This window comes from Balaenoptera borealis, assembly GCF_965194805.1.
Source record: "Balaenoptera borealis genome assembly, contig: HAP1_SCAFFOLD_483, whole genome shotgun sequence".
NCBI lineage: Eukaryota > Metazoa > Chordata > Mammalia > Artiodactyla > Balaenopteridae > Balaenoptera > Balaenoptera borealis.
The window spans coordinates 407750-429198 of NW_028123714.1; the positions used below are offsets into that span (position 1 = coordinate 407750).

The window sequence follows — 21449 nt, forward strand, 5'->3', positions numbered from 1 at the left end:
AACACATGAAGCAAACACTGAAAAAGGTAAAAGGAGAGAATTTCAAATCCACAATTATTATTTGAGACTTCAACACAGCAATTTATAGAACTCCCAGAGACAAAAATCAGCAAGGGTATGGAAGAACTGAAAACATCATCAATCAACAGGATATAACTGACATTTAAAGAACACACTCAATAAAAGCAGAATACATATTCAAGTGTCCATGGAACATTCACTCATATACCATACACTGGGTGATAAAAAAAAACATTAGCAGATTTAAAAGAATTAAAATCATAGAGAGTATGTTCTCTAGCCATAATGGAACCAGACTAGAAATCAATAACAGAAAGACAACAGGAAAATCTTCAATCACATGAAAACTAAACATCACAATTCCAAATAACTCATGGGTAAAAAGTCAAGGAAAAATTTTTAAATGCATAGAATAAAAGAAAATGGAGATATAACAGATCAACGTTTGTGGAATGAAGTGAAAGCAATGCTGAAAGGGAAGTTTATAGCACTAAATTGGGAAAGAAAATATTTCAAAGAAATAGTCTAATTTTCTATATTAAAATAGTAAAAACGGAAGAGGAAAAAACACTAAACAAGCAGAAAGAAGGAAATAATAAAGATGAAACAAAAATCCATGAAACTGAAAACAGGAAAATGGGGGGGGGGAGGAAATCAATGAAACAAAAGGCTGGTTCTTCAAAATAAACAATCTCATCAAGAAAGATGTAGCAAGACTGATCAAGATAAAAAGAGAGATGGCACAAATCACAGATATCAGAAATGCAACCAGGGATACCATGACATATCCTGCAGGTTAATAAGGGACAAGTTATTATGAACAAGTCTACACTATAAATTCAAAAATGTGGATGAAATGGACCAATGCGTCTACACCCAAAACTACCAAAACTCAGCCAAGATGAAAGAGACAATCTCAATTTTCCTGTAACTATGAGAAACACTGATTTTTCATTTAAAAACTCCCAAAAGAAATATTCAGGCTTAGATGTTTCACTTTTACCCAAGACTTAAAGAATTAACACCAATTTTACATGACTTGATAAGAAACAGAAGTAGAGGGAACAGTTCCTAATTAATTTTATGAAGCCAGTATTACCTTGATACCAAAACCAGACTGGGATAGTATAGAAAGAAGAAAACTACAGGCCAGTATTTTTTATGAAATTGGCTGTAAAAATCCTCAGCCAAATATGAGCAAATTAACTCCAGAAATATATAAAAAGAATAATATACCATGACCAAGTGGTATTTATTCCAGTTATGCAAAGTTGGTTAAATATTTGAAAATCAAACAATGTAATCTACCATATCCAATAGATTAAGGGGGAAAAGTCATGTGATCCTAATCATTAATGCAGAGAAAGCATTTGACAAAATCCAATCCCATTCATGATTTTAAAAAAAGAAGAAAAGAAACTCCAAGCAAACTAGGAGTAGAAAAGGAACATACTGAAACTCATAAAGATGATCTACAAACAACCTATACCGACATTATATTTAACTGTGAAAGACTGAACGCTTTCTCTGTAAGATCAGAAACAAGGCACCGATATCTGCTCTCACCACTTTTATTAAATATATTACTGGAGGTTCTAGTAAGAAAATAAAGCAAAAATAAATAAACAGATACATTTAAAAGTTAAATTTTTAAAAAGTTTATTTAAAAGATGAAAGAACTATTCCTACTATGTTGAATAGGAAGGAATATATCCTCCTGAATGTTGAATAGTAATATATCCTATTATATTGAATAAGGAAAACTAAAACTGTCTGTATCTGAAGATGAGATGATAATCTAAATGGAGAAAATACCAAGGAATCCACAAAAAGCTTGAGAAATAATATTAGTTTGTAAATGTTTTAGAGTACAAGATCCACACAATTTTATCAAATTATATATTAATAACAAATGTGTAGAAGCTTAAATAAAAATATGTGATGCCATTTACAACTGACCTAAATAAATACTTAAATAGAAGCCCAATAAGACATTTATAGGACCTCTATACTGAAAATTACAAAATGCTGATGAAGAAAATTTTAAAAGTCCCAAACAAATAGGGAGACATACCTTGTTCATGGATTAGAAAACACAACATAATAAAGCTGTCAATTCTCCCCAAGTTAAGAGGCTTAACACAATTACTCTTAAAATGCCCTCAAGGTTTTTGTGGATGTAGACAAGCTTATTCTAAGATTTATATGGTAGGAAGAGGCTGAAGAATAGCTAAAACAATTTGTAAAGGAAGATTAAAATGGGAGGAATTAATCTACCCAATTTCAAGATTTCGCAGTAATGATGGAGGGTAGATACATAGATCAATGGAATGGAACAGAGAACCCAGCAATAGACTGACACAAATACATTTAACTTGGTTTTGACAGCAGTGCAAAAGCTATCAAGGAAGAATAGACTTTTCAAAAAATGGTACTGAAACAGTTGGACATCCCTCGACAAAAACAAACAAACAAACAATGAACCTTAACCTAAACCTTACACATCTTACACAAAAATTAAATCAAAGTGGATCATAATCTTAAATGTAAAAGCAGGACATTTTTAGAAAAAAAAAATAGGAGAAAATCTTTGGCATCTAGAACTAGGTGAATAATTCTTAGACTTGACACCGAAAGTATGATCAATAAAAGCAAAAACTGATCAATTGGATCTCATCAAAATGAGTTAAAAATGCTTCATAGAAGATCCTTTTAAGTGGATGAAAACTCAAATTACACAGTGGGAAAACATATTTGAAAATCCCATAGGAGACAAATGACTTGTATCTATAATATACAAAGAACTCTCCAAACAACTTAAAAAAATCCAACTAGAGAATAGGCAGAAGACAGGAACAGACATTTCATGGAAGAGAATAAACACATGGCAAAGAAGCACATGAAAAGATGTTCAACATCGTTAGCCATCAGGGAAATGCAAATTAAGACCATAATGAGATATCAGAGAATAACTAAAATTAAAGTATAGTGACAACATCAAATGCTAGCGAGTACGTAGAAAAATTATATCACATCACTGGTGGGAAAATAAAATGGTTTAGCCACTCTGAGAAACAGCTTGACAGTCTCTTTTAATCCTAAAAGTAGATTCACCCTACAATGCAGTAATTGTACTCTTGAGCATTTATCCAAAAGAAACAAAAACTTAATGAAGTTCCCACAGAAACTTACACATAAATGTTCATAGCAGTTTTATTTCTAATAGCCACAAACTGGCAACTCCCCAAATGTCTTTCAATGGGTGAATGTTGAAACAGATTGTGATAAAATCTTATGATAGAATACTACCGAGCAACAACAAGGAACAAATTATTAATATATGCAAAAATTGAAATGAACTTCAAGGGAATGATGCCGAGGGAAAAGTTTTTAAAAGCCAATCTCCGAAGATTAAGTAATTCATGATTATGTTTACATATTATTCTTAAAATAACAAAACTGTGGAGATGGAGAACAGATTAGAAGTTGCCAAGGGTTAGAGATGGGGGTAGAAGGTACAGCGGGGGAACTCTGTGAGGTTTTTGTGGTCCCAGTACAAATAATACAGCAATCTTGGTTTTAATCCCTAAAGATTTTTAAAAGCAATTCCTAGTAAGAGGTGTCCAGATATTTAGCAATGGCAGCAGATTAGAGGTATAGCTCCCCAACATGACAACTTCGAAAGAGATCTATACTATCAATACTAATTTAATGCATATGTTAATTTTTAAAAGGCCAGTCACAATACTTAAATGGTACATATCTTAACGATATTACTCTGGGTATCCAGCTATAGCAGATGGACTAGCAGGATTTTCTGTCCATTCAATCTTATTTAAGACAGTAAATCTTATAATAAGACAGTTAAAAAAAGAAAAAGAAAAACAACAAACCTCAACTACAGTTGGATATTCTCACAGCAAGATGAGGTGAAAATACGTAGCAGCGGTTCAAAAGCTTAAGCAGTGGCACCTAAATTTGGCTGCACATTAGAATCCTCTGAAGCACTTTTTAAAAACCCTCACACCGACGGTTGGTCATGCTAGACCAATACAATCATTTTAACTCTCCTCAGACGATGCCAATGTCTAGCCAGAACGGAGAACCAGCGGACTAAGCAGAAGGGGATGTTTCTACAAAGATCTCTTAACAATAAGTCCTCTCACCCAATCAAGATTTACCTCCCCGCAAAGGGGTAAAGAAGGCTAGATGTTGTCCATACTTGCTTAGCTTTAATTAGCACTTGTGACTTGCCCAAAACCTAGATCATGTTTCCCCTAAATTTCATGTTATTCCCTAAGTTTATCAAACCCAAGGCTAAGGGGTTTGCCAGGATGAGATTTTAAGTGCTCACACAGGGGAAGTCCCTGGCAAACCAGGACAGCGGTCACTCTACACTGCAATGTAAAGCATCCTAAATAACCCTGCCACTGCTCCCAGATACTAGTCTGTGCCAACCAGTGGAGAAAAGGCATTCTCCATTACTACCATGGCAAATGCTACTGTACTTACCTTGGCTAGTCCCTATCTTTTCCAGGCGCCACTCCCCTTCACCTGCTGGTGGACGCTTCGGCCAGCTGACAATGCAGATATTTTCAAACTTTAAGGTGAATAAAAATCATCTGGAGGGCCTGTTGTAACAGAGATCACTGAGCCCCACCAGAGTTGCTGATTCCATAGGGCTGGGACCGGGCCCTAAAACTTGAATATCTAACACATTATCAGGGGATGCTGGGAAAGCTGGTCAGGTAATGGTAAAGCTGGCCAGGAAAAAGAAACCCGACGTGTCAGATCATAAAGTATGGAAGGGCAAGCCCGCCGGCAGTCCAGGCCGGGGGGAGGGGGCGGACCTGGGTCCCCAGCCCTACAGGGCCAACGGCAGACCGGCTCGGGCGCCCCTCGGAAGCGCGGGGTCCCCGCTGCCGAGTCTGTGCCCCCGGCCGGCCCCGGCTCCCCTCTGCCCACCCTGCGCGCGGGGGCTGCAAACAGCCGCGGAGAACCAGGCAGGGCGGGAAGGGGGGCTCCAAAGAGGGTCTGGCGACTCGAGTCGCTCCGTTACTCGGTGGGCTCAGCGCGCGCCGTGGGGGAAGAGAGGTGGAGGTCCGGGAAGAGGGGACGGGCGGCACTCACGTAGACCAGCAGCAGCCATGGGTAGACGGCGGGCTCGGCCACCACGGGCGACTCCAGCCTCAGCTTCTCCCCCACGTTTTCGCGCGCGGCCCCCGCACCAGGCTAGTCTGGCGGTTGGGGGAGGGGCGGGGCGCCGCCGGCGGGGGCGGGACAGGCGGGCGGGCGGGAGGCTGAGGGGAGGGAGCCTGGCCTGGGCCTCAGCCGGCGCCGCCGCCGCCGCCGCCGCCGCCGCCGCCGGCCTGCTCCCGTCCGGCCCCCGGCTCCCTCTTTGTGGTCACAGGCCCGGGGCCTCCAGCGCTGCTGCCAACTGGGGCCGGCGTGAGGCAAGCACAATGAGCCGGGGCCCGGCTGAACCACTCACTCGCAGCGAGCGCCTCCCGCCCCGTGGACCCGCCCCCACGCACGCACGTATGCACGTACGCACGCACGCACGTACGCACGCAAGCACGCACGCACGTCTTCAGCTGCCCCCCCCCGGCCACACCCACCGGCCCGAAGTGGAGACCCGGGGAGACCCCTCGGGGCCTGGGGTGGCGGGTTCGACTCCCGCCCTTGACGTACCGTGACACCTCCCCCCCAATATGTTTCTAGGTATTATATGTATATATGAATATACTATTATATACACACTTGCGTATGAATTTATATGTGTATGTACATGCGCATATTTACATATAGGTGTGTGTGTGTACACATTGTATATATGTATGTGTATATATCTTATATATATGATATATGTATGTATATATACGATGAATTTCTATATACAGTACATATATATTTTTATGCTATATGCTTTTATATGTAGGTGTATATGTGTGTCTATATGTATGTACGTGTATGTATTGCATATATTATATGTGTATGTATGTATACTGTCTATATGCACACCTAAATATCTTTGTATGTGTGTATATACGTATGCTATATATGTACCTAGGTGTGTATATTGCATATGTTATACGTATGTGTACATACTGTATACATACCAACTATGCATTTTATATGTGTGTATGTATAGTGTATATGTATGTGTGTATTGTCTATATTGTGTGTATATGTGTGTATACATACTGTATATATACAAACTGCATTTTATATGTGTGTATATATGTATGTGTGTATTGTATATACTATATGTGTATATGTGTGTACGCATACTGCATATGTACACAGCTGTATATTTTTGTATGCTTGTACATATGTACGTGTGTGTGTATATACACACACACCCCATATGGATTCTGTTTGTCTGGAGAACCCTCACTGATACGGACACTTATGACAATTGAGTACCTGCTCTTTGCCAGCCAGGGAGCCAAAGGCTTGTCTTTCGGTGTCTCCCTTAAGTATCACGAGTCCCAGGAGGGAAGGTGATGCTGCTCCTACCAGTTGAGGTGCCTCAGGGTCAGTTAGGTGGACAGGGCGGGGGGCTGGAGCCTGGTGGAGCCCAGGTGGAGTTCTAGCAGCAGTACAGCCTAGCAGTCCCACTTCCCCGGGTGCTTCTCACAAAGACGCCGAGGGAGAGTCGGGATCTGAAGGAGGGAATGAGGAAGCTTCCGTGGGTCCGCAAGCCCAGACCAAGGCTGACTCGTCAAGAGTGTTAGAGGTCAGGACTGTGGTTACCCTGGGGGTGGGCTTACACAGAGCCATTCATATCCTGAAAAAGTATCCATTCTGCTCTTGTTTGTATGGTTACCCCCCTCCCCCAAATCTTTTAAAAACAGATTCTCTTGGTTGCTGGGAACACACACGGGGAAGTTGTGTGTGAGGGGGTATGATCCAGGGGACAGGGAGGATAAGCCCCCCACTCGTAGGGCAAGGAGTGGCTCAGCTTTGTGAGCTGAGGATGGCCCACGAGGTTCCAGAGAGAAGGGTCCCTGCTCCGTTCCTGCTCTGTGCACCCCATTCCCAGCCTGAGAAGCCCAGAGCCACCCACCCCCCCGCAACACACGCACACCAGGGAGGAGAGCCAGTCACCCTGGCTCCCAGCCTCCGGCTCCAAGGCTCCCGGCACTAGGAGCTATTTTCAGCTTTCATGCCCTAGGACACGGCCAGAGCTATTGTCTCCGGAAACTCTCTGTCTGTCTCTCCCCCGGCCTCCCTCCCTTCCTCCCTCCCTCCTCCGCTTCTTCCCCTCCAGCTCCATCTGTCCTCCCCTCCACCCTGCATTTCTACCCAGGATGGCTCACAGACAGCTGCTCCCCGTGCCCACCTGCCACCATTCCATGGATGTCAAAGCAAGCCCTGGGGACTTCCCTGGAGGTCCAGTGATTAAGACTCCGAGCTTCCACTGCAGGGGACGCGGGTTCGATCCCTGGTCAGGGACATAAGATCCCACATGCCACACAGCACGGCCAAAACAAAATGAATAAATAAAGTTATAGTGATGAAACAGCCCTAGTGGTGCAAGGATGGGACGTATAGCTCTATGGTATAGAAAAAAGGTCCAGAAACAGATATATGAGAACTTGATATGATAGAAAGTGGGGAAATTAAGGAGTTTTCAATAAATGGCATTAGGACAATTGCATATCCATGTGGGGAAAAGTAAATTAGAAAAAAAAAAAAAAGCAAGCCCTGGTCAGGTGTGACCTTGGGCCCAGGGCCATTGGCACAGGTTGTCATGTGGGATGTTCTTCCTTAGACTCCTCCCTCCCTCCTGTGTCACTGTCACTTCCTCCAGAACCTTCCTGGACTCCCCTCCACAAGCCCGGGGTGTGCCCTCACCCGCCCTGGATCACCAGAATTCCAATCCCGGCCCACCCTTCCCCGCCAGGTAGAGAACTGTGCATGGTCAATAAGACCGTAGAGGTCATTGGCCATTGCTATTGCAGCTGGAATTGTTACTGTGTTTAGATAGGGTGACCAACACCCGCCCCCAGTTTGCCCAGGACCGCTCAGGTTTGAGCGCTGGAACTCTGGGGAAACTCTCAGTCCCGGGGAACCCCAGAAGGCTGGTCAGCCTATTTAGGACAGATCTTTCACTTGATCTCCCAACCCCCGAGAGCCAGAAAGGGAATCTCCCCCCTCCTTCCATTGTAACCTTCATTCATTCATCCACTCATCCCTTTATTCAACTCCTTTATTCAGCAAGTATTTATGAAGCATCTACTACACAGCAGACACTCTTCTAGGTGCTGGGGACATAACAGCATCCCTGTCCTCAAAGAGCTCACGTTCTAGCGAGGGCAGCAAACAGTAAACTGAGAAGGTGTGATTTATTACATGGGGATGATGTCTCGGAGACCACTGCAGGGCAGGGGAGGTGGGAGAGGAAAGGGGCAGTTCTAAATGCAGGCGCTGACGGGATTGGGGCAGACCTTGCCCTGGGCCAGGCTGGTTGCTTCAACACAGCTGTCCTCGCCCAGAGCCATCCTGCCCCCGCCTCACCCAGTTCTTCCGTGATGTGTGGGGAAAATCTGTGGTTGTCACAACTGGGAGGGAGGGCCCCTGGAATCAAATGGGTGAGGCCAGGGATGCTGCTAAACCCCACACAGTGCCCAGGAGGGGCCCTCAGCAGAGGATGACCCGCCCCGAATAACCCCAGTGCCACGGGGGAGACCCTGCACTAGTATTATTCAGACCCGCTGGTGCCCCGATTCCTGCACAGGCAGGGACTCTAACCGGCTCACCTCTGTATCCCGAGGTGACCTAGAGTGGGGCAGCCACGAGGGCTGAGATGAGTATCGGGGGTGAAATGACAAACCTCTGCACCCACTCTCCCCTCCGCACCCCAGGGGCGATGGTCTCTATCTCCTCCCCGTGCAGGTAGCTTTTCCCTGAGCCATTTCTTCTTGTCAAGGTCCCTGTCGCAGGTTGGGTTCCCCGAAGATGACGTTGAGAGCAAGGATTGGAGTGCAGGTGGTTGATGTGAGGTGTGCAGGAACAGATACAGCTGCCATAGGGTCCCACAATTCCACTCCCGGGCATAGATCCGGAGAAAACTCTAATTCAAAACTATACATACACCCCTGGCATTTCCCTGGTGGTCCAGTGGTTAAGAATCCATGCTTCCAGTGCAGGGGGCGTGGGTTCCATCTCTGGTCAGGGAACTAAGATCTCACATGCCGTGTGACAATAAAAGAAGAAAGAAAAAAGAAAGAAAGAAAGAAAGAAAGAAAGAGAGAGAAAGAAAGAAAGAAAGAAAGAGAAAGAGAGAGAGAGAAAGAAAGAAAGGAAGAAAGGAAGAAGGAAAGAAGAAAGAAAGAAAGATACATGCACCCCAACGTTCATTGCAGCACTATTTACAGTAGCCAAGACATGGAAGCTACCTAAATGTCCACTGATGGATGAATGGATAAAGAAGATGTGGTACATATATACAATGGAATATTATTCAGCCATAAAAAGAATGAAATAATGCTATTTGCAGCAACGTGGATGGACCTAGAGATTATCATACTAAGTGAAGTAAGTCAGAAGAGAAAGACAAATATCATATGATCTCACTTATATGTGAAATCTAAAATACGACACAAATGAACGCGTCTACAAAACAAAAACAGACTCACAGACATAGAGAACAGACTTGTGGTTGCCAAGGGGGAGAAACAGTGAGGGAGGGTTGGATTGGGAGTTTGGGGTTAGCAGATGCAAACTATTAAATATAGGATGGATAAACTACAACGTCCTACTGTCTAGCACAGGGAACTATATTCAGTATCCTGTGATAAGCCATAACGGAAAAGAAAAAAGTTTTATTTATAGGTTCCATCCCTAACTGAGCTGGCCCATCCCCTCCCATGTTTCTAAGTGCAGCCCGAGGCTGCAGACTTCCCACCGTGGTCTTCAGCTCCAGAGCAAGCCACCTGCGAACCACCCACATCTTCCCAGGGGCTGGCAACTCTCCTTTGCTACTGATTCCAAGACACATCCAAATAGCAAAAATGTGACCATGAAAAGAAACTCAGGCATGTTCAAATCAGGGAAATAACATTCTTAGCTCTGTTCAGTACTCGCTTAATTTTACAAGAGCTTAGAGTTACAAAAAAGTTGCAAAGATCTGTACAGAGTGTACAGAGTGCCGTGGACCCTGACCCAGTACCCCTATTTCCAACTCATTAGTACCTTAGTGTGACATGTTTATCCAACTAAGGAACCCAGATGGATACATTGTTATTAACTAAAGTCCACACTTTATTAGAATTTCCCTAGTGTTCCCCTAACATCCTTTTTCTGTCCCAGTCTCCTCTGGGCTGTGACATTTCTCAGACGTCGCTGGGTTTTGATACCTTGAAAGTTTTGAGGAGGACTGGTCAGGTGTTTTGTCCCTCAATTTGTTAGTCTGTTTGTTTTCTGATGTTTTCTTATGGTTGGTCTGGAGTTATGGGGTTTGGGGCGGAAGACCCAGACAGAGATAAAAATGCCATTCTCCTCAGGTCACATCAAGGATACACACCATCAACGGGACTTATGACAAACGATTTTACCCTTGATCACCTGGCCAGTATCGTCTTTTTTTTCTTGCTGCGTTGGGTCTTCGTTGCGTGTGGGCTTCTGTAGTTGTGGCACGGGGGCTCAGTAGTTCTGGCTCCCAGGATCTAGAGTGCAGGCTCAGTAGTTGTGGCCCACGGGCTTAGTTGATCTGCGGCACCTGGGATCTTCCCGGACCAGGGCTTGAACCTGTGTCCCCTGCATTGGCAGGCGGATTCTTTTCTTTTCTTTTTTTCTTTTGCAACCAAAACGTTAATCCCAAGGATTCTCACAAAACATATTACAAATGACAGCATGAAAAAAAAAATTGCACAGTAACTCAAAGTTCAGCTCTACAATATACTCTTAATCTGGCAGGACATTGGTATCTTGATAATCTCAAATTTCCAAAAAATATTACAAAGAGCTATGTATTCATGTACAGCAATCACAGAGGGGACGTATGACCTAACTCAAAGGTAAACTAACTTCCTTGAAACTTCTTAGATTTTAAACTCCCTGGACAATCTCTTGTCCGGTGTGAAGACTAGTGGAATTTTTAAACCTCTAATCTAGGGTAAGGGTGCGGCTTTCATTTTTACCTGCTGGCTTGGGTTCACAGCACCTTTTAAAGACTGCTTGCTTAACTACAGCTGCATACCATATCCCAGCTACAGAAAGTCTTTTCAATGTTTGCCAGTGTTGTTTCCATAATAGTAAACATCACACTTTAGGTGGGCAGGAGTTAGAGTTTTATTATCAGTCTAGGCAAGACCAAAAATTCAAAGCAAGTTCAATTTTGCTTAAGGGAACATTGTAAGGTAACAATTCTTCATATTACATGCCTCCCAGGACCCATTTCAAACCATAGAGAATGACACCTTTATGTGTCACTGTCCCAAGAGACAAACAAATGTGAACAACTAAAACATTTAAAAAGTGCACCAAGCTTCGGAAGTCTCAAACAAAACTTGAATTTTCTGTACATACTCCTGCCAAATGAAGTTATTGCCTGTACACCACTCCTCTTGCAAAGTGGTCTTCTATTTCCTTTCATCTGACCTAGATCGGCTAGGAGACCTAGAGAAAGATCAGGACGGCTTGTGATTTCTCTCTTGGGACAGGGATCTCTCTCTTCTCCTATATCTAGAAAGGGACCTGCTCTGGCTGACGGAGAAGGCTCTCCATCTTGGAGATGTGCGGGAGGTGGAGGACTCCTCCTCCCATAATCATCTCGAGGGCGACGACCCCAAGAAGGAGGCGGTCACGATTTCGACTTCTCTTTTCCCCATTCGACAGGTCCACTCTTACTCGGCAGCCACATAGTGTTCTCCCATCTAGTTCTCGGACAGCATCGGCTGCATCTCGGGGATCTTCACATTCAACGAGAGCGAAGCCGGGAGGGTTTTTAGCACCCCACACACTTCAGAGTGGTCCATAATAGCCTAAAGCTCGTTCCAATTCAGCCTTGTTACCACTGTTTCCAAGATTCCCTACATAAACTTTACAGTCCAACGGACAGGAATCACGTTGCAAGACCCTCGTGGCTCCTGGGTTTCACGGGCCACAGGGTGGTCCCGGGCCTCTAGAATCTGGTAGCTGAATCTGCTCGCACAAGCTGTCCTGTGGGGATGCGTTTTCCCCTATGTGTCCAGCCCGGGGCCCTGCTCTCTTGGCCCGGCCTCCCGGGTGAGAGGGTGAACCCCAGCTCCCTGGAGCAGACACTCAGAGCCCTGGTGACTGGACTCACGGCTGACGGGGCTGGAGCGGCGGCTGGACACGTGTGGCCAGCCTGGTGGTGTTTGGCCCCGTCTGCAGTTCCAGTTCCAGCTGAGAAAGAGCCTCCCTGTGTTACTTTCTCCTGGTTGTGTAAGGATCCCCGGTGTCATTTGACAGAAATGTAGACGGTGTGTTCTTTCTCTCTTTTCTCCCTGCTTCCTCTCCTCCCTCGCTGCCTCCTTCTCTCCCTGTACCTCTTTCCCTGTTCCGCTCTCCCTCTACCTCTTTCCCACTCCCTCTCTCGCTCTCCCTCTGTCTCTTCCTCTCTACCTCCCTCTCTCCCTCTCCCTCCCTCTCCCTCCCTCTCCCTCTCTCTTTCCTCTCCCTATCTCCCTCTCTCCTCTCTCCCTCTTCCCTCTTCCTCTCCCTCTTCCCTCTGCCTCTTTCCTCTGCCTCTTTCCTCTCCCTCTTCCCTCTCCTCTTTCCCTCTCCTTCTCTCCCTCCCCCTCTCTCCCTCTCCCTCTCTCCCCCCTCTCTCTCCCTCTTCCTCTCTCCCTCTCCCCTGTCTCTGCCTCTCCCTCCGTCTCTCCCTCTGGGAGGGAGTGAGGGAGATGGAGAGATGGAGGGAGCGGGAGAGTTGGAGGGAGAGGGAGAGGGAGAGGGAGAAGAGGGAGGAGAGGGAGGGAGGAGACGTCTCTCCCTCCCTCCCTCCCTCTGCCTCCCTCCCTCTCCTCTCTTTCCCTCTCCCTCCATCTCTCCGTCTCCTTCACTCCCTCTCAGAGAGGGAGAGACGGAGGGAGAGGCAAAGACAAGGGAGAGGGGGAGAGGGAGAGAGGGAGGGGGAGAGAGGGGGGAGAGAGGGAGAGCTCTCTTCCTCCCTCCCTCTCCCTCTCTCCTCCTTCTCTCCCTCTCTCCCTCACCCTCTCTCCCTCTCCCTCCCTCCATCACTTTCCCTCCTTCTCCCTCTCCCTCTCTCCCTCCCAGAGAGGGAGAGACAGAGGGAGAGGGAGAGGGGGGAGACAGGGACACGGAGAGGGAGGGAGGGAGGGAGGGAGGGAGACAGAGAGGGAAGCAGGCACCCTCTCGCCTTCTCCCTCTCCCTACCTCCTTCTCCGACTCCCCCTCTCCTCTCCCTCTGTCTCTCCCTCTCCCTCCCTCCCTCTAGGAGAGGGAGAGGGAGAGGAAGGGAGGGAGAGGGAGAGAGGGAGGGGAAGGGAGACGGAGAGGGAGAGACGTCTCCCCTCCTTCCCTCTCCCTCCCTCGCCCTTTCCCTTCCTCTCTCCCTCTCCCTCCCTCTGTCTCACCCTCTCCCTCCCTCTGTCTCTCCCTCTCCCTCACTCCCTCCCAGAGAGGGAGAGATGGAGGGAGAGGGAGAGACGAGGGAGAGGGGGAGAGGGAGAGAGGGAGGGGGGAGAGAGGGAGAGGGAAGAGGGAGAGTGGGAGAGAGGGAGAGAAGGAGGAGAGAGGGAAAGGGAGGAAGAGACCTCTCTCTTTCTCCCTCTCTCCGTCTCTCCCTCTCTCCCCCTCTCTCTCCCTCTCCCTCTCTCCCTCTTCCCTCTCTGCCTCTTCCCTCTGCTTCTTTCCTCTGCCTCTTTCCTCTCCCTCTTCCCTCTCCTCTTTCCCTCTCCTTCTCTCCCTCCCCTCTCCCTCTGGGAGGGAGTGAGGGAGATGGAGAGATGGAGGGAGCGGGAGAGTTAGACGGAGAGGGAGAGGGAGAGGGAGAAGAGGGAGGAAAGGGAGGGAGGAAACGTCTCTCCCTCCCTCCCTCTCCTCCCTTTCCCTCTCCCTCCGTCTCTCCGTCTCCCTCACTCCCTCTCAGAGAGGGAGAGACGGAGGGAGAGGCAAAGACAAGGGAGAGGGGGAGAGGGAGAGAGGGAGGGGGAGAGAGAGGGGGGAGAGAGGGAGAGCTCTCTTCCTCCCTCCCTCTCCCTCTCTCCTCCTTCTCTCCCTCTCTCCCTCACCCTCTCTCCCTCTCCCTCCCTCCATCACTTTCCCTCCTTCTCCCTCTCCCTCTCTCCCTCCCAGAGAGGGAGAGACAGAGGGAGAGGGAGAGGGGGGAGACAGGGACACGGAGAGGGAGGGAGGGAGGGAGGGAGACAGAGAGGGAAGCAGGCACCCTCTCGCCTTCTCCCTCTCCCTACCTCCTTCTCCGACTCCCCCTCTCCTCTCCCTCTGTCTCTCCCTCTCCCTCCCTCCCTCTAGGAGAGGGAGAGGGAGAGGAAGGGAGGGAGAGGGAGAGAGGGAGGGGGAGGGAGACGGAGAGGGAGAGACGTCTCGTCCTCCTTCCCTCTCCCTCCCTCGCCCTTTCCCTTCCTCTCTCCCTCTCCCTCCCTCTGTCTCACCCTCTCCCTCCCTCTGTCTCTCCCTCTCCCTCACTCCCTCCCAGAGAGGGAGAGATGGAGGGAGAGGGAGAGACGAGGGAGAGGGGGAGAGGGAGAGAGGGAGGGGGGAGGGAGGGAGAGGGAAGAGGGAGAGTGGGAGAGAGGGAGAGAAGGAGGAGAGAGGGAAAGGGAGGAAGAGACCTCTCTCTCTCTCCCTCTCTCCGTCTCTCCCTCTCTCTCTCTCCCTCTCCCTTGTCTCTGCCTCTTCGTCTCTCTGTCTCTGGGAGGGAGTGAGGGAGATGGAGAGACGGAGGGAGAGGGAGGAGAGGGAGCGAGGAAGAGGGAGAGAGGGAGGGAGAGAGGGAGGGAGGGAGGGAGGGAGAGATGTCTTTGTCTTTCCCTCCCTCCCTCTATCACTCTCTCCCTCTTCCCCCTCCCTCTCCTGCTCCCTGTCCCTCTCCCTCCCTCTATCCCTCTCTCCCTCTCCCCCCTCCCTCTCCTGCTCCCTGTCCCTCTCCCTCCACCTCCTTCCCTCTCTGGAGAGGGAAGGAGGTGGAGGGAGAGGGAGAGGGAGAGGGAGCACGAGAGGGAGAGAGGGAGAGGGAAAGAGGTATAGGAAGAGCGGAACAGGGAAACAGGGACAGGGAAAGGGGGACAGGGAGAGAGGGAGAGGGAAAGAGGGAGAGGGAGAGCAGAGCAGGGAAACAGGGACAGGGAAAGAGGGAGGCAGAGAGGGAGATGGAAATGGGGAAAGGGAGGGGGGACGGATAGAGGGAGAGGGAGAGAGGGACAGGGAAAGAGAGACAGGGATGGAGGGAGGGAGAGAGGGACAGGACAGGGCAAGAGGGACAGGGAGAGAGGGAGGGAGAGAGGGAGGGAGAGAGGCAGAGGGAGAGATGGAGGGAGAGTGAGAGGCAGGGAGGTAGAGGGAGGGAGGGAGGGAGGGAGACAGAGAGGGAGACAGGGAGAAGGGCTGATGGGGGCTCCCTCCCCCTCCCATCCTCTGCCCACTGCTTTCTCTTTTTTCTGCTTCAACAAACACCAGGCGCCTTTCAGATCAGCCCTGAAGTCAACGTTGATGCTTGGGGCGGCCTGACCTCCCCGCTGCCTTCCAGCCCAGGACCACAGCTGGGAGATGAAGTCTGCGGGGCCCTGGGGGAGGGGCAGCGGCGGCGGAGGTGGTGGAGGCAGGCACCTCCTCTGACGCCCAATCTCTCCTCCTTTACGAGGCAGCCGCCAGCTCCCCTCCCTGACTCCCCAAGATTTGGGGCCATTTTAATATGTGTCGATAATGCCATGAGCTACTATTTAACTTTTCCACGAGGACCCATCTCCCGAAATGCAGTGGTTTTCAGGCTTGGCTGCACTAGAGAACCCCCAGGGAAAGGAGAGACGTCTGTACCTCCCTCTCTCTCCCTCTCCCTCCGTATCTCCTTCTGGCTCTCTCCCTCTCCTTCTGGGGTGATGCCCGATGAGCTCAGATTCGCAGATGTTCCCCCCATCCCCTCTCTGTGCCTTGCGTGGGGCCTGGGCCTTCTCACTGTGGCCCGGGAACAGCCTCGACATTCAGACATCGGTTCCTGCAAGGACACTTGCGTTTGGTCCATACCGCATGTGGCTGCAGTCTGTGCTTCTCCCGTTTAGCATCTTCAGTAGATGGGGGCTGTGCATGAGCCCTTCATCTTCCCCGCAGACACCACTGGTGCTTGCTCGGCCTCGCGGGTGATGTCCACGGGGGACAGACCTGTGTCCCCACCTTCTTGGGCTGCAGACAGGCCACGTTGGTCCTGTGGTGACTGGGGGCTCCCAGGAGAACCCCACCGCAGACCCAGAGAGGTGGCCCCAGAGAAGGTGGCGTACGCCTGGGGCCAGGCCTCACCAGCCAACCACGGGGCACCTGCAGCAACAGGTCTCTCGCCGTCCAGGGGCTGGGTGTTCGGGCGCCGTGGGGATGAGCTGCTGTCTGCACGGCAGCCAAGTTTGTATTGTTGAGCCCGGGGAGGCCCCTGGGTGGCTCCTGGAGAGCCTGGTCACATTTCTTCCTGCCCTTGGCCTTAGAGCTCATCATGGTTCACGCCGTTTCTGGTTCCAAAAGGACCTGTGTTCATAAAGACCACATGTTAGGACAGCACCAAAGTGTCTAGAAATCCAGGCCAGGAGGAGGAGGGAGGGGGTTTGGCTGTGCCCGCCAGTGGCCTGAGAGCCCTCCCACCCACAGAGACCTGGCCCGGGGCCTGTGGGGAGGGCGTGGCCCACGGTCCCCAGCGCTGGCTGTCTCTGGGTTCCAGGAGAACTGCGCGATCCTCGGGGAGCTGGTAAGGCTGCAGGCTCAGAAGTCCCGCCTGCTGGGATTCAGCACGCGTGCCGACTCTGTGCTGGAGATGAACATGGCCAAGACCAGCCAGGTGGTGGCCACTTTCCTAGGTAACCCCGCCTCCCCGAGTCCCAGTGGGGACGGGGGTCAGGTGGACCTTGACTGGACGTGGTGCTGCCTGAGACCCCACTGTGTCAGCCCTTGGGGGTCGCCTTCCCCAACCCTTCATTCTGCCTCGAGGGGCGTGGGGTGGGGGGCGGCTGGGCGGCTGCCACAGGGACATAGCTGAGCCTCTCCCCTCCGCCCGCAGATGAGCTGGCCCAGAAGCTGAAGCCCCTCGGGGAGCAGGAGCGGCCCTGATCCTGGAGCTAAAGAAGGCTGAGTGCCAGAGGCGGGGCCTGCACTTTGACGGGCCCATCAACGTCTAGGACCTGCGCTACTACATGAACCAGGGGGAGGAGACGCGCTACCACGTGGACCAGTACCTGCTCAATGAGTCCTTCCCCATGCAGGTGGTCACGCGCAGGCGGCTGGGCATCTCCCAGGAGCTGCTGGGGCTGACCTTCGACCTGGAGGAAGGCGCCAACATGCGTCACGAAGATGAAGATGTGAGGCTCTACACGGTCCGGGACGCGGCCTCGGGCAAGGTCATCCATCAGCAAGTTCTACCTGGACCTCTACCCTCGGTGCATGCGTGGGGGAACCTGTCGGCCGTGGGCCGGGGCTCCTCTGTGGTAGCGGGGCCTCACCCGCGTCCCTCCCCAGGGAAGGGAAGTCCGGGCACATGGCCTGCTTTGGCCTGCAGCCGGGCTGCCTGCAGCAGGACGGGAGGCGCCAGATTGCCATCGCGGCCATGGTGGCCAACTTCACCAAGCCTACGCCCAACCCGCCCTCCCTGTTCCAGCATGATGAGCTGGAGACCTACTTCCATGAGTTCTGGCAAGCGATGCACCAGCTCCGCTCCCAGGAGGGTGCGGGCGAGGGGCTGAAGGCAGGGGGCGGGGAGGGCCCGGGCTCTCCCGTGGTCCTCAGGCAGGCCCTCGCCACGGGATTCTTCCGCTGATGTCACCCCGCACGAGGAGACGCCCTCGGTGTCAGTTTCCATCATCAAACCCCACGCACTGGGCGCGTAAACAACGGAAGTGGATGTCCTCGAGACTCTGGAGGCTGGAAGTCCCAGATCAAGGAGTCAGGACTGGTTCCCTGCAATGTTAAATACAGGTATTCAAGAGTTGCCTTTAAAAAAGACAAAATAGAAGAAAGGAACGTTGCATGCAAGGCTGGTGACAGGCGGTGATGAGAACCAGAGGTTAGGCTCTGGGGCCGGGAGCACCACGCCCTGTGAGGCCCTGGGGCTGCTGCCAGTCTCGGTGGAGGCTCAGCAAGTCCCAGTGACTTCCCAATGTGGGGGGGGTCCCCAGATGAGCGTCTGGGCCCAGGACCCAGTGCTCGTTCAGTCTTCCTGCAGTCAGCCCTTCGTCCTGAGAGCGATGCTCTCACAGACTGCAACCGGAGCGCGTGGGGACACTTTACTGAGCTGTGCAGCCGTCACTACTGCCCTGTTCTGGAACATTTCCCTCACCCCAAAAAGGTCCCTCACGCCCTTAGTTATCATTCCCTCCCCTCCCCTGTCCCTGACAACCAGGAACCCACTCTGACTCTGTGGATCTACCTGTTCTGGACGTTTCCCCTCAGTGGGGTCACACCCTGTGTGTCCTTCTGTGTCTGACTTCTCTCGCTGAGCACCGTGTTCTCACGGTGCATCCACGTGGCAGCGAGTGGCAGGGCTTCACACCTTTGCATGGTCGAGGGCCGGAAAAAAGACAAACGAAAAGAAGGGCACGTTGCCTGCGACTCTGGTGACAGCCGGGGATGAGAACCAGAGGGTAGGCTCTGGGGCCGGGAGCGCCGCGCCCTGTGAAGCCCTGGCGCTGCTGCCAGTCTCGGCGGGGCACGAGCAGCGCCGTCCCCCAGGAGCTGCTGGACAAGCTCATCAAGTCCCGGCTGGCCAACCCCCGTGCGGCCGGGCCGAGGGAAAGGAAAGGGGCTCCCGGACCGCCCGGCTGGAAAGCGCGGCCTGGACACAGTGCCAGCGCCCCCGTCTCCTTCCTCCCGCCCTCCAGGCCTCTTCAACCTGCGCCAGATCGTCCTGGCCAAGGTGGACCAGGCCCTGCACACGCAGACGCCCTCGGACCCGGCCTAGGACAATGCCCGCCTCTGCCAGGAGATCCTCGGGGTCCCAGCCACGCCAGGTAGCCAAGCGCACGCCGGGCCCACCTTAGCGGTCGGTTGGCGGCTACTGCCCAGGTCAAGAGGATCCTCTGGTGGTGTGTGAAGGGGGACCGACTGACGGGCTCTGGTCGAGGCTCGCTGACCTCTGGCCTCTTCCTGCCTGGGTTCCTGGGCTGGTCCCTCCAGCTGTGGCCCGCGGAGTCCGAGGGTGGGCTGGGCGTATCTGCACGTGCTTTCTGGAGAGCCTGGAAGAGGCAGGAGAGGGCTTCATACCCTGGACGGAACGCGTCGACGAGGTTTGCCCGAGCGTGTCGGTGCGGAGACGCAGTTCACTCCCTCGTGAGCGCTTTAACCCGCGCTCTCCCCGTGCTGGAGGGCGAGCCCTGACTCATCCCTCGGAGCCTCGGGCAGCTGTCCCTGTAAGAGGCTTAGGGGTGAACCCTCGTGAGCTTCAGCAGAATGTCGGCAACGATTGATTTGTGTCCCTCCACTGAGTTGCCCGCAAGGTCCCCGTTTTCTAGAAGTGTTGGGCCAATACTCCCTCTAGTGGCAGGGGACTCAGACAGGGCTGCTTTGAGGCCCCAAGCTCTGGGCTCTGGGGAAGGGGCACGGAGCGGCCAGGGGGCCGGGCAGGAGCCTCTCCGCGTGTGTCCCAGGGACCCACCTGCCTGCGACCTTCGGCCACCTGGCAGGAAGCTACGACGCCCAGTCCTATGGCTACCTGTGCAGCGAGGTGTACTCCGCGGACACGGTCCACACACTCGTTTCAAGCAGGAGGGCGTCCTGAGTGGCAAGGTGAGAGGCCGGCCTGCCGTGCAGACCAACACGGAGGTCCTTGGGCCTGGGCCTAGATGCTTTTGCCGCCCGCCTGGGCCTGCCAGGCTCTGAGGGCCCTGCCCAGAACCCCCTGCTCCCCTGCCCTTTGTTGAGTCACAGCAGAGGTGGCCACACCCACACCCTCCGTGAAGGGGGTGCTCCACCCTCCTGCAGCCCCGCCCCCTCTCCTCAGGTTGCCATGGACTACAGAAGCTGCATTCTGAGGCCAGGGGGCTCCGAGGATGCCAAGGGCATGGTGAAGCTCTTCCTGGGTTGTGACCCCATGCAGGACGCCTTCCTCCTGAGCAAAGGGCTGCAGGTTGAGGGCTGCAAGCCGCCGGCCTGCTGACGGCACGGGGTTTTGCCCCCCCAGGCGGGCCGGGTGCCTTAGCGCCCCGTCGGGGCGGGGGAGGGGCCGTGTGTCCTCCCAGCCCCCGAGTCCCCGGCGGCCGGCCTAGGCCAAAAGTCTCCACCTGGAAGTGTCTGGAAAGCCTGGCATCAAGGCTCCCCCTTGTTGCACTAATGCAATCCCTTCCTGGGGAGCTTTCCTGGTAACAAAACGGTTCTTTGAAAACGCAGCCATTAATAAAAAAGACTCTACTCCTGGTCTCTGCCTGCCGTCCCTTCCACCACAGGAGTGGCATGGGGGCCGTCACACTGGGGGGAGTTCTGACCTTGGTCGGGGATCAGCCCTGGGGCCGTGGTGACGCGTCTGGGTCACTGGGAGACGGCTGAGCTGTGGGGTGAGTTCAGACGGGGATGGTGCCCCGCACCCCGACCGGGCAGGCTCTCCAGTGAGGGGGTGTCAGTTTCCTGCCGGCCTCTCGCCCGTCTCTGTTTGGCATCTCGGGGGCTGTGACTGGCTGGAGCTGGTTCTGGTGGTGGGCACAGCTGCGGGAAGCCCGGCTGGGGCTGTCCCTGTCCCCGTGTCCTGTCCTCCTGCTCACGGCCGGCCGGCTGGCTCCCTCTGGTCATCGGCAGCTGCTGAAGTCTGGACCACAGCAAGGGGCCGCCTTCCTGGGTCCTAGCAATTCTTCCCAAAGGCCTTAGGGATGTGTTTTGGTGGCAGTAGGAATTCAGAGAGGGTGCTGCACCACTGGAGCGGTAGGGTGGCTCTGGACCGTCCCGTGTGTCCTTCCCTGGCCTTTGAGCTCCTTGGGAGCCCTGCCTCCACAAAGGACGCCAGGCAGCGGAACGAGGGCGCGGGCGGCGCCCCGACCTTCTCCCCGTGGCCCAGGCGGGCAGGCCGTGCCACGCTCTGTCCTCTCCTCAGCCTGCCCGCCCGTTCTGTTGTTATTTTACCGAAGAGGACACAGACATTCAGAGAGGCTAGGGTCCATGCCTGAGGTCTCATATCCAGTAAGTGTCAGAGCCGGGGTTTGAACCCAGACAGCCTGTCCCGGAGACCGTGCCCTAACCTCTACACAAACCACCTCCTGGTTCCCTTTATTAGCACAAGACTCATTTCCCTGACAAGCCCA

At 52.3% G+C, this 21449-nt stretch overlaps 1 pseudogene across 1 annotated transcript in view; it reads left to right on the forward strand.

Annotated features, from left to right (window-relative positions):
* LOC309621472 (thimet oligopeptidase-like) overlaps positions 1–20317 on the forward strand; it is a 96812-nt pseudogene extending 76495 nt beyond the window's left edge. The window contains exons 2-7 of the transcript in view: positions 16825–17030; positions 17231–17606; positions 17686–17881; positions 19052–19172; positions 19809–19947; positions 20162–20317. The product of the transcript in view is annotated as a thimet oligopeptidase-like (transcript). The remainder of the gene's footprint in view (positions 1–16824; positions 17031–17230; positions 17607–17685; positions 17882–19051; positions 19173–19808; positions 19948–20161) is intronic.
* The last annotated feature ends 1132 nt before the right edge of the window (positions 20318–21449 follow it).